Source organism: Chaetura pelagica, unplaced genomic scaffold (genome assembly GCF_000747805.2).
Source record: "Chaetura pelagica isolate M959 unplaced genomic scaffold, ChaPel_1.0 scaffold111, whole genome shotgun sequence".
Taxonomy (NCBI): Eukaryota; Metazoa; Chordata; class Aves; order Apodiformes; family Apodidae; genus Chaetura; species Chaetura pelagica.
In genome coordinates this window covers 1,205,914-1,216,115 of record NW_009952153.1, presented here as the reverse complement: position 1 = coordinate 1,216,115, position 10,202 = coordinate 1,205,914, and positions in this window count along the sequence as shown.

The following is a 10,202-nucleotide window of genomic DNA, read 5'->3' as shown; positions in this document are numbered from 1 at the left end:
GTTCCTTGCTTGCAATGACAAGCTGGAAAAATATGTGACAAATTTAACTTAGAAATGCAAGTCTGCAGAAAGAAAGGGCCATTCTGCAAAAGTAATTCATATTTTTCATTCTTCCTGCAGAAATGCTGCTCTGTTTCTCTGTAATCTCTGATATTTCCTAAAATCAGAGTACAGTGCTGGCAGAGGTAAAACCTGAGGCTAGACTTCAGTCTGTATTCTTTCTCAGAGGAAGTAGATTCTGGGATCCCTTTGGCTTTTGAATGTCAAGAAGCCAGATTCAGAACCCTGAGGGCGAGAGGGGAAGGTATATATTTCTTGTTAACATGAGGTCTTCCTGATAGGAAGATACAGGCTCCAAAATCAAAGCGTGTGTGACATTGGAGTTGGACAAGCTCTTTGGGAGTTGGCTTGGTAGGGATGTCCGCTCTCTGCTTTTCATATCAAACCTCCTGTGCAACTTCAGAAGCAGCTATATGTATTGCTACCTATAAAAAGTGCTGCAAATGTTGATGGGGTGACATCGCTGTGGAGCGAGCAGATATTTTTCTTGCTTTTTGCACCCATTTGATTGTGTATTGACAAATGGACACAGGAAAACCATTTGCTTGATCGTTAGATGACCTGGCTGGGAGATGGATGAGCATCTTGCTGGTACTCCTCAGAGTCCCACATGCTACGTGGATGGCCACTGGCTGACTTTCCTGATTTTTCTGCTGACTGCAAATGTGCTATAAGGTGGCCACTCAATGGTGGCCTTGGGAGAAGAGATGATAAACTGCTGATGTAGTAATGGAGAGTTAGGGGAGAGGAAGGACCTTACGTACTTTGGCTTTGGATATGGGTGAGGCCTGGGGAGCCCATTTTCAACAATAAAGTCGAAAGAACAAATACTACATAGCACATTTTTATTTTTTTTATTTTTTTAATTTTTTTTTCCACCCCCAATAACAGCCATAAAGAAAATACAATTTGGAAGAAAAACATTTTTTTCACATTCTTTCCCTTATTTTTCTTTTTAAATGTGGTGGTGGAAGACCACAGAGCTGCAGTCATGGAAGGCAATGTCCATACTGATATCTACTTTTTAAATACATAGGTACTAAAAATTATGGTCAATTAATTTCTCCACGAGTGATGCACCTCCCTGTTTGGCTCTGTAATGCAATTGGGTACCCACTGGAGAAGGGGTTGCGCAAGAGATGGGCTGCCACTGAAGCAGGGTTAGGCTGCAGGATGCTTTGAATGTGTTCCTACCCAGAAAACCTGTAATTTGTTCCTTCCTGCCATACCTGGAGCAATAAAAAACCCCAATCAGGAAAGAGTATTTTGTGTAATTTCCTAGCCCTCACGTTTCTGCCTTATACAAAACATTAGTGGGCCTGATGTTTTTAGGTACTTGGGAAGTCCCTTTACCTGTATGTGCTTCTTTAGGTTTGGTGGGATTTTTTGGTAGTGGGGAAAGAGGCCCGGGGATGGCTCCTGTAAGAAGCTGAGAAACTCCCCCTGCTCCAAAACCAGCCAAGAAGCCTTTAGAGAGACAATAGATGTGCCTCTGTGATTAACATATGAAAGAACTGATATAAGACCTGAGCAGAGTGAGCACTTTAGAGAAAGAAGAGTTGTGCTGGAGAGGTGAAAGGCAGTGCTGGGGTGAAGATCCTGGTGGTTGATGGGGAAGAAGGAGAAGAAGGGGAAGAAGGTGCCCAAGCAGAAGTTTTGCTGCAACCTATGGTGAGATGGCAGGCTGTCCCCCTGCATTCATGGAGGAATGTGGTGGAACATTCCCTGAAGATGCTGGGAGGGGTGAACTTGGCAAGTGGACTTTCATTTTGCAGCCAGTGGACTTGAATTATGCAGCTGTAGAAAACCCCAGTGCCAGGGGAGGTGACTGTTCCCCAAGCAGCCCACGCTGGAGAAGCTTGCTCTGGACCTCATGGGAAGGAATCATGAAGGAGAAGTTCATAGAGGACTCTCTCCCGTGGGAAGGACCCGATGGGGCAGGAGGAAGGGAATAGTCTATTTCCTGTGACCTGGCTAAACAGGATAAGAAACAAGGGGCATTGATTACACAAAAGGAGATTTAATTTTGAAAGCAGGGAAAAGCTTTGTAGTTGTGAAGGCAAGCTGAGTGCTGGGCTAAGTAAGTTTCACAGGAAGAAGAAGGTCTATCCACTACTGGAGAATTTTAGAAAAAGGTCCTCAGTGAAGGAAATGAAAGAATAGAAAAAAAGATGGACTGCCTCTGTTCCATGAATTGATTGTCCTGTTCTGGTGTAGTATTGGCCAGGGATGTTCTCCACAGAGATCACTGCAGATTTCACGGGGTCATAGCATGAGGGGGGAGGCACCTCTGGAGATCATCTGGTCCAACTGCCAGTTCACAGCAGGTTCACTTACAGCACCTTGCTCAAGGCATTATCTGGTTAGGTTTTGAATACCTCTAAGGGTGTAGACTCTACATTCTCTCTCAGTAACCTGTGCCAGTGTTTGACTGGCCCCACAGTAAAAAAGCTTCTTCCTACATTTATATGCTTGATCAAACACAGACTGAAGGGCCTGTGGTTCTGCAGGTCTTCTGCTTTGCCCTTTGTGCTGGTTTGCTTTGGCAGGAGTTTTGGTAGCAGGGGAAGGGCCCGGGGATGGCTCCTGTAAGAAGCTGAGAAACTCCCCCTGCTCCAAAACCAGCCAAGAAGCCTTTAGAGAGACAATAGATGTGCCTCTGTGATTAACATATGAAAGAACTGATATAAGACCTGAGCAGAGTGAGCACTTTAGAGAAAGAAGAGTTGTGCTGGAGAGGTGAAAGGCAGTGCTGGGGTGAAGATCCTGGTGGTTGATGGGGAAGAAGGAGAAGAAGGGGAAGAAGGTGTCCAAGCAGAAGTTTTGCTGCAACCTATGGTGAGATGGCAGGCTGTCCCCCTGCATTCATGGAGGAATGTGGTGGAACATTCCCTGAAGATGCTGGGAGGGGTGAACTTGGCAAGTGGACTTTCATTTTGCAGCCAGTGGACTTGAATTATGCAGCTGTAGAAAACCCCAGTGCCAGGGGAGGTGACTGTTCCCCAAGCAGCCCACGCTGGAGAAGCTTGCTCTGGACCTCATGGGAAGGAATCATGAAGGAGAAGTTCATAGAGGACTCTCTCCCGTGGGAAGGACCCGATGGGGAAGCAGGGGAGGGCTGTAAGGAATCCTTCTCTCTGTGGAGGAAGGAGTGGCAGGAAACATCAGCCTGTGAACTGACTCTAAACGCCATCTCCTGTCCCCCTGTGCCACTGGGGGGAAGGAGGGAGAGAAATTGGGAACAAGGTAATTAGGGCCTGTGAAGAAGGGAGGGGTGGGAGTAATATCACTAAGTACTGTTCTGTGTGTTGTCTGTGTCCTGTGTGCATTTGATTAGTGTGAAGTTATTATTTTTCCCAAGTTGAGTCTGTTTTGCCCATGACCTTAATCGATGAAGAACCCTCCTTGTCCTTTGTTTCAACCCATGAGTTTCTAGTTGGCCTTTGACTACTGCCCCATCCCACAATATGTGTGTATGTGTGTGTGTGTGGGTGTTGAGTGAGCAGCCACAGGGCTGTTTCTTTGTTGTCGTGTTAGGCCCAAAACCCATGACACCGAAGCATTTGTAAATACTTTGGATACAGTGTGTTGTACCAGTTTTTTTACATTAATTCAGTAAAGCTATAGTGATTGAATTCTTTGCCATTGAAGCTGTGACTGAAGACAGTTGTAATGTATCAAGATGAGGATGTCCTCCTTGTATCTGTCCTCCTGTCTTGCCGCTAGAGAAAGTTAGTGCTAGCTTAAACCTTGGTTGCCATTAATGAAAAAATCCACTATTTTTATTAAATTCTGGAATCACTTCAGCTACCATGAAAAACAATGATATTAGATTTCTTTTTAAAATTAACAATGTATGTAAGGCGGCAAAAAAAAAGCTGACATTTACTTAGTGCCTGGAAGCAAAGAGACTGCGAGGCAGACGGCAAGCTGCGGTGCTTCTCCCCTTCATCCTGCAGTGTGTGTATGTGGTTAGGAGACGTGGGGTGAGGGAGCTGGGAGTGGATTGCACTGTTAGGATAGAAGCCAAGAAACACGACCACTATTGCTACCTTTCACCAGTAGGAGAACATCAGGGCTCACAGGGAAGGGAAAGATTTGTTTTAGCAGCTGGCCTGGATGTCTGCCAAAACGAGAGTAAGCTCAGAAGTAAAGCTGAGGATCTTGGTTCAAAGGATGCAGGAGATGTGAGCTGGGGATGGACAATCACCAGCTCTGATCTGCACCATGGTTGGGCTGAGAAGGGACCTTAAACCCTCTTCAGATGTCAAAGGGACATGCATTATCCAGCTGGTAAAAGGAGCAGGGATGGTGTACAGTGGTCACAGAGGAAAAACTGTCCAGTGAGATGGGAAGGGAGTTTCTCTAATTTGACTTGAGAATTTTTAATACGGGTTTATTTATGGTATAAAATTGCAGAGTTATTTTTTTACCTTAGGTTTATTTTAAATTTCCCTGTCTTTAGGAAGTTTCTACTGCAATCAGCAGGTTTTCTTATAAAAGTAAAAACCAGGAGTTGCTTCATAGCTGTTTGCAGGCATTGGAGAGGGTGCGGTGTTTAAACCTGACACATGATACAGTGAAATCCTGCCCCTGTCCAGTACCTGTGTAAGTGGATGGGATGGGCGGCATGTGTGTTTCCACTTACTCTAGTGCCAAGAGCAGGAGATTGCGGCACTAATGTTTCAGTGGCACAAAGACCTCCACAAGAGCTTCCTGTGCAGTCTCACTTAGCTGCTCATTGCCCTGTGGTGTTTGCAGCTGGGATGACTTTTCCCAACTCCAGGCAAATAATTTTATAACCCCAGAGTACAAGGGCTTATCCTGCCTGCCATCGTTTAATTGCTGCATAGCCCCACATTAGACCCAAGTAGTTTCTCTACTGCACACCCCGCCCAGATATATCAAGAGTCCCCTACAGTAAAGGGCTACAAGGATGGAGGGAGACCTTGACACACATCTCTTGTCCTCTAAGCCTCAGAGGAGGCTTAGACAAAGCCCTAAACAATAATGAGTGTGCCACATACCAGCGATACTCAATATTACAAGTCTAATACGTGCAACCCTGCTGTATTTGCCTGTCTTGTACAGTAATGCCTTTTCTATTGTGACTCAGAAAAAGAAAAAAAAAATAAATCACATAGTCAATAATCCAGTAGCAATGCATGTTGGATGAAGTGAGTAGGAAAGCAATGAGGACACTTCCTATAAAAGTATGTTCCTGGTGATCTGTGGTTAGGTTTAAATTCCTCTGTTTTCAATCAGTACTTGTGAGACAGTGTCCCTGGTTTCTCCTGTTACCTACTTAGACTGTTTCTAGTCTTGGTTGACTTTGCGTCTGTCTTTGAACTCCTGCACATGCTAAGCACAATGCAGAGATGCCTTAGTAAAGACTGAGATATCCATGCAAAGGGTGCTCTGTGAGTATAAACCATCAGCTGATCGGTTCTGATCAGCAGTTGGGAATTATAAATAGCTGAAAAGCAGCTAGCCATTGTCCTATGCCACCATAGTAATAAATAAGAAATGCATATTTTTGAAAGGCTTTTACTCTTAGAAGAGAAAAAGATATAATAGCTTTTTTTTTTTTTTAATGTCACATAATTTATTCTGAAAAACAGATGTATTTTGTTGTTGCCACTAGCGTTTGATGAAATACTTGAAAACCGGTCCAAGGTGGTGCATTTTCAAATATAATGTATACAGTACATCTAGCAGTTAACAAAATTTGGATGTGCAGCATAGAATGGTCATTATTTTTACTGGAAAAAAATAAAGGCACTAATTACTTACAGACAAGATACTTAGCACAAACAGATAAGCTTCAAAATGAAAAATTCTCGGTTTATGATAATTATGTTCTCTGCTTTGTTTTCAGAGACTGATAATTTGAGGCTTTAAAATCACCAGGAAGCCATTAATTGGAATTCTTCAATAAAAAATAAATTACATAGAAGTTCATGATGAGTTGTAAAAACACAGAGACTGTATTATGCAGTGAACGACATTGCTCTACTATTTATAGATATTCACAGCTATATCTAACAGCAAAACTGTAAAGAATTTGAGATGTGCAGATAGCAATTATTCATGAATCCCAATGATCTGCAGATATTTCAAATAACTACTTTTAGCAGATCAGCTATCCAATAAAAGCAGGGCTTTATTTCCAAGTGGCACTCTTCTAGCCCATTGCTTCTTGTTTTTGACATCTTATGTGACATTATTCTTCTAGAGTCAACTATAATGAGAAGAGGTGGAAATCCACATATCAGAATAGGTAGGAGTTGAAGGGATTTCTCCTATGGAAGGTTTGATACTGTCCTTCGTCATATACTGGGCTCAGATTCTGAAATCCATAGCAGCTGGCCAATAAGGGGGTTGATTTCTCTTTCATGGGCCATTTTTCTGCTCTCCCCTTGTTGTCTGCTTTCACCTTTGTGGCTAAACAGGACCTGGAATAGTTCCTGTGAAAGCTGGTAGAGCAAGTCCAAGGACCTAAGGATCTGCCCAGCTGCACTGATCACAACATTTATCTTGCCTTCTGAGGGAGCTGGACTGAACCCTTTGTGGAGCTGTATGAACTTTTTGAGAGAATTTAAGAGACCTGCAATTGGCTTCCAACCACCCAGGCCCCTTGAAACATCCACTGCTGTCCTTTAAAACATGTGGCACAGCAGTGGGACAGAGCCACCAGACTTCAGCAGCTTTCCATTGAGAGTGAGTCTTAAAAGAGAGATAGATACAGGAAAGTGTACTGCTTTATTCAACTTTTCTCCTGCCTTTCTCCAGCATGCGGGTGAGTCCCACAAGGAGACTGGTCATTCCCTTTCCCAAGGGAGAACTGTCATCCTTTGTTATTGCTTGGAATCTAGGCTTGAGACTCGAGACAGAACTGCTAATGGACTTCATTTAATTGTCTGACCCGGAGGATATAAAATACTGTTATATTCCAGCTAGACTCTTTTCATGACCACTGACATCCTGGGCTCGCACAAGGAGCTCTTTAGATAAAGCAAGTAATAAAAGTGATCATAGGGATCCTTGACACATGCTACCTAGTAAAGGAAACTGAGCAGATTTCAGCTTATTCACCAGTGAGCTCAAGGGGATGCACAAAAGAGTGAAGTGGCCTTGGTGGAGCCTAGTCTAAAGTTGCACTTCAGGAAGACAGAGAAAGTATTTCCTGAGGACCTGATCAAAGGCTCTCACTTTTCAATGCAGGGATAATACCTTCTGGCTGCCGTTTTGTGCAGGTAGCATTCAAGGGCTTTGCATGACTCTTGGGCAAGTGCAGAAGGAACGTAATCAATATAGGAGAGTTAATTCTCCCCTAATGAGCAAGCACAGAGTTGCAAAATATCTTGTTTGATATTTGTGGCTAAAATAAATCTGAAGTACCAGCTAGTTTATTCACCCTCTTTCCCCACCACCTCCTGTTTGTTTAAATCTGAGTTATTGTGATCACAGGGAAGGCAGGACAGCAAAGTCCAGGGATACGAGGATAATGCAGGACAATAGCAGGGAGTCTGCAGGGAGACTGCTATGGTGTCAAGATGAAATGACAGTGTCAGGAGACAAAGCAAAATAAAAAAGTCTCTGCTGGCACTTGAGGAGTATTGTAATTCTTGGAGAATAAAACCTACCATACATCATCCAAAATCAATTGATAAGAGATCTTGGAGAGATTAAAAACTGTTCCCTCCCATTCATTAGTAAAGGTGGCTTCTGTCCAAAGCTGATTGTTGGTGTGGGCCAACTATGATAAATGCTCTCTTACCCACCAAAAAGAAACACTTCCTAATGAGCTATCATCTTGTGTACATTTTAATTTCCAAATTGCTACAGTGGATATAGAGAGCTTCCAAGAAGCGATAGTGGTGCTCAGAGGCATGCTACCCTATGCAGTATTTTAGAGTATTTTTGGTAGGTTCCCAGAACTTTTTTGATGCCAAACCAATCCCGTGACCTGACCTCTGTGTACTATTACCACTGTCAAAATTAAGGTTTTCACTATTGTTTGCATGTACTGTAGTACTACTTAACTAGGTGGATAGATGATTGTAGGGCGGTAGATGTGGTTTATCTTGATTTCACTAAAGCATTTGACACTGTCTCCCACAGCATCCTCAAAGATAAACTGAGGAACTGTGCTCTTGATGGTCAGATAGTGAGGTGGATCATTAACTGGTTGAAAGGAAGAAGTCAGAGAGTTGTGGTCAGTGGGACAAAATCTAGTTGGAGGTCTGTGACTACTGGAGTCCCTCAGGGGTCGGTACTGGGACCGGTACTATTCAATATTTTCATCAACGACCTGGATGAGGGAACAGAGTGTTACCTCAGCAAGTTTGCTGATGACACTGAACTGGGAGGAGTGGCTGACACACCAAGAGGCTGTGCTGCCATTCAGTGAGACCTAGACAGGCTGGAGAGTTGGGCGTGGAGAAACTTGATGAAATTCAACAAGGGCAAGTGTAGAGTCTTGCATCTGGGGAAGAACAACCCCATGTACCAGTACAGGTTGGGGGCTGAGCTGCCGGAGAGCAGTGTAGGAGAAAGGGACCTGGGGCTCCTGGTGGACAGGAGGATGACCATGAGCCAGCAATGTGCCCTTGTAGCCAAGAAGTCCAGTGGCATCCTGAGGAGTATTAGAAAGGGTTTGGTTAGTAGGTCAAGGGAGGTTCTCCTCCCCCTCTATTCTGCCTTGATGAGGTCCCATCTGGAATGTTGTGTCCAGTTCTGGGCCCCACAGTTCCGGCAGGACAGGGAACTGCTTGAAAGAGTCCAGCACAAAGCCACAAAAATTATTAAAGGAGTGGAACATCTCCCTTATGAAGAAAGGCTGAGGGAGCTGGGTTTCTTTAGCTTGGAGGAGACTGAGGGGCGACCTCATCAATGTTTACAAATATGTTACGGGCGAGTGTCAAGAGGAGGGAGCCAGGCTTTTTTCAGTGATGTCCAGTGATAGGACAAGGGGCAATGGATGCAAACTGGAGCATAGGAGGTTCCATGTAAACATCAGAAAAAAACTTCTTTACTGTGAGAGTGACAGAGCACTGGAACAGGCTGCCTAGAGAGCTTGTGGAGTCTCCTTCACTGGAGACATTCAAAACCTGCCTGGACATGTTCCTGTGTGATGTGCTCTAGGGGATCCTGCTCTGGCAGGGGGGTTGGACTAGATGATCTTTCAAGGTCCCTTCCAACCCCTAAGATTCTGTGATTCTGTGATACTTACAGGAAAATATTCACATATGGTTAGTGTGAGGCAGCTGGGCAGTTACTGAGTGTAATTGCCATGTCTGGGTACCCACAACTCCTTTTTACCCACAAGACAGTTACTGATGCTCCGCACCTTTGAATATCTGGACATTTCTTTCTGGGAAAAGCTAGTTTCCAATAGGATAGTTATGCCTGTTCTCCATGGCTGAGTTGTGCCCTCTTTCTCCATGAGTGGCTTAGCCTAGGAAATGTCCTTCTACAGCCCCGGTGCTCCTTTGGGAGGGCAGAGCCTGTGCAGCAGAGCACAGAGGAGTGGATAAGGATGCAGAGTCCACCCCTGCTTTTTTCCTGCATCCCTAAATTTTGCAGCTCTGCACCAAGCCAGTTCTCAGTCCTGGAAATGCCTTGTGTGTCCCATCCTGTTGCAAAACCCATAGCACTTAAAGAGCAGTGGTGACATTTATCCCGTGTCTCTAAATTATTCTCAGAAGAGTGTTGCTTCAGCCAATGACAGTGATACTGCAAAAGGTCAGTTAATGGACCTCAGTGCTCTGTTTTATTTACTGAGTTTGTTCAGCTTGCAATGGAGACAGGACACACTTAATACGTTGGCCACATCACAGGCAGCCAAGCTCTGGTCCCTAGCACCTCCTCGGATTAGAGCATTTGTAGGAGGTGTTAGAAGAAATGGATGGAGTTCAGCATATTTTTTGGTATGTCAGAATTTCAAAGGATTTCTGAAATTTAATGAACTCATTTAATAGGCATAATTGTCTTGAGTACATGCGAGAAAACTTCTGAAATAGCAGAATTAGGCATGCTCCATTTTGTAGCCTTTCAATGACCTCAAGCAAACGTGTGACCCAGATATGAGGGCGTCCTGTCCACTTGCATAAACATGATGTTTTAAAAAGGCGGGGGGG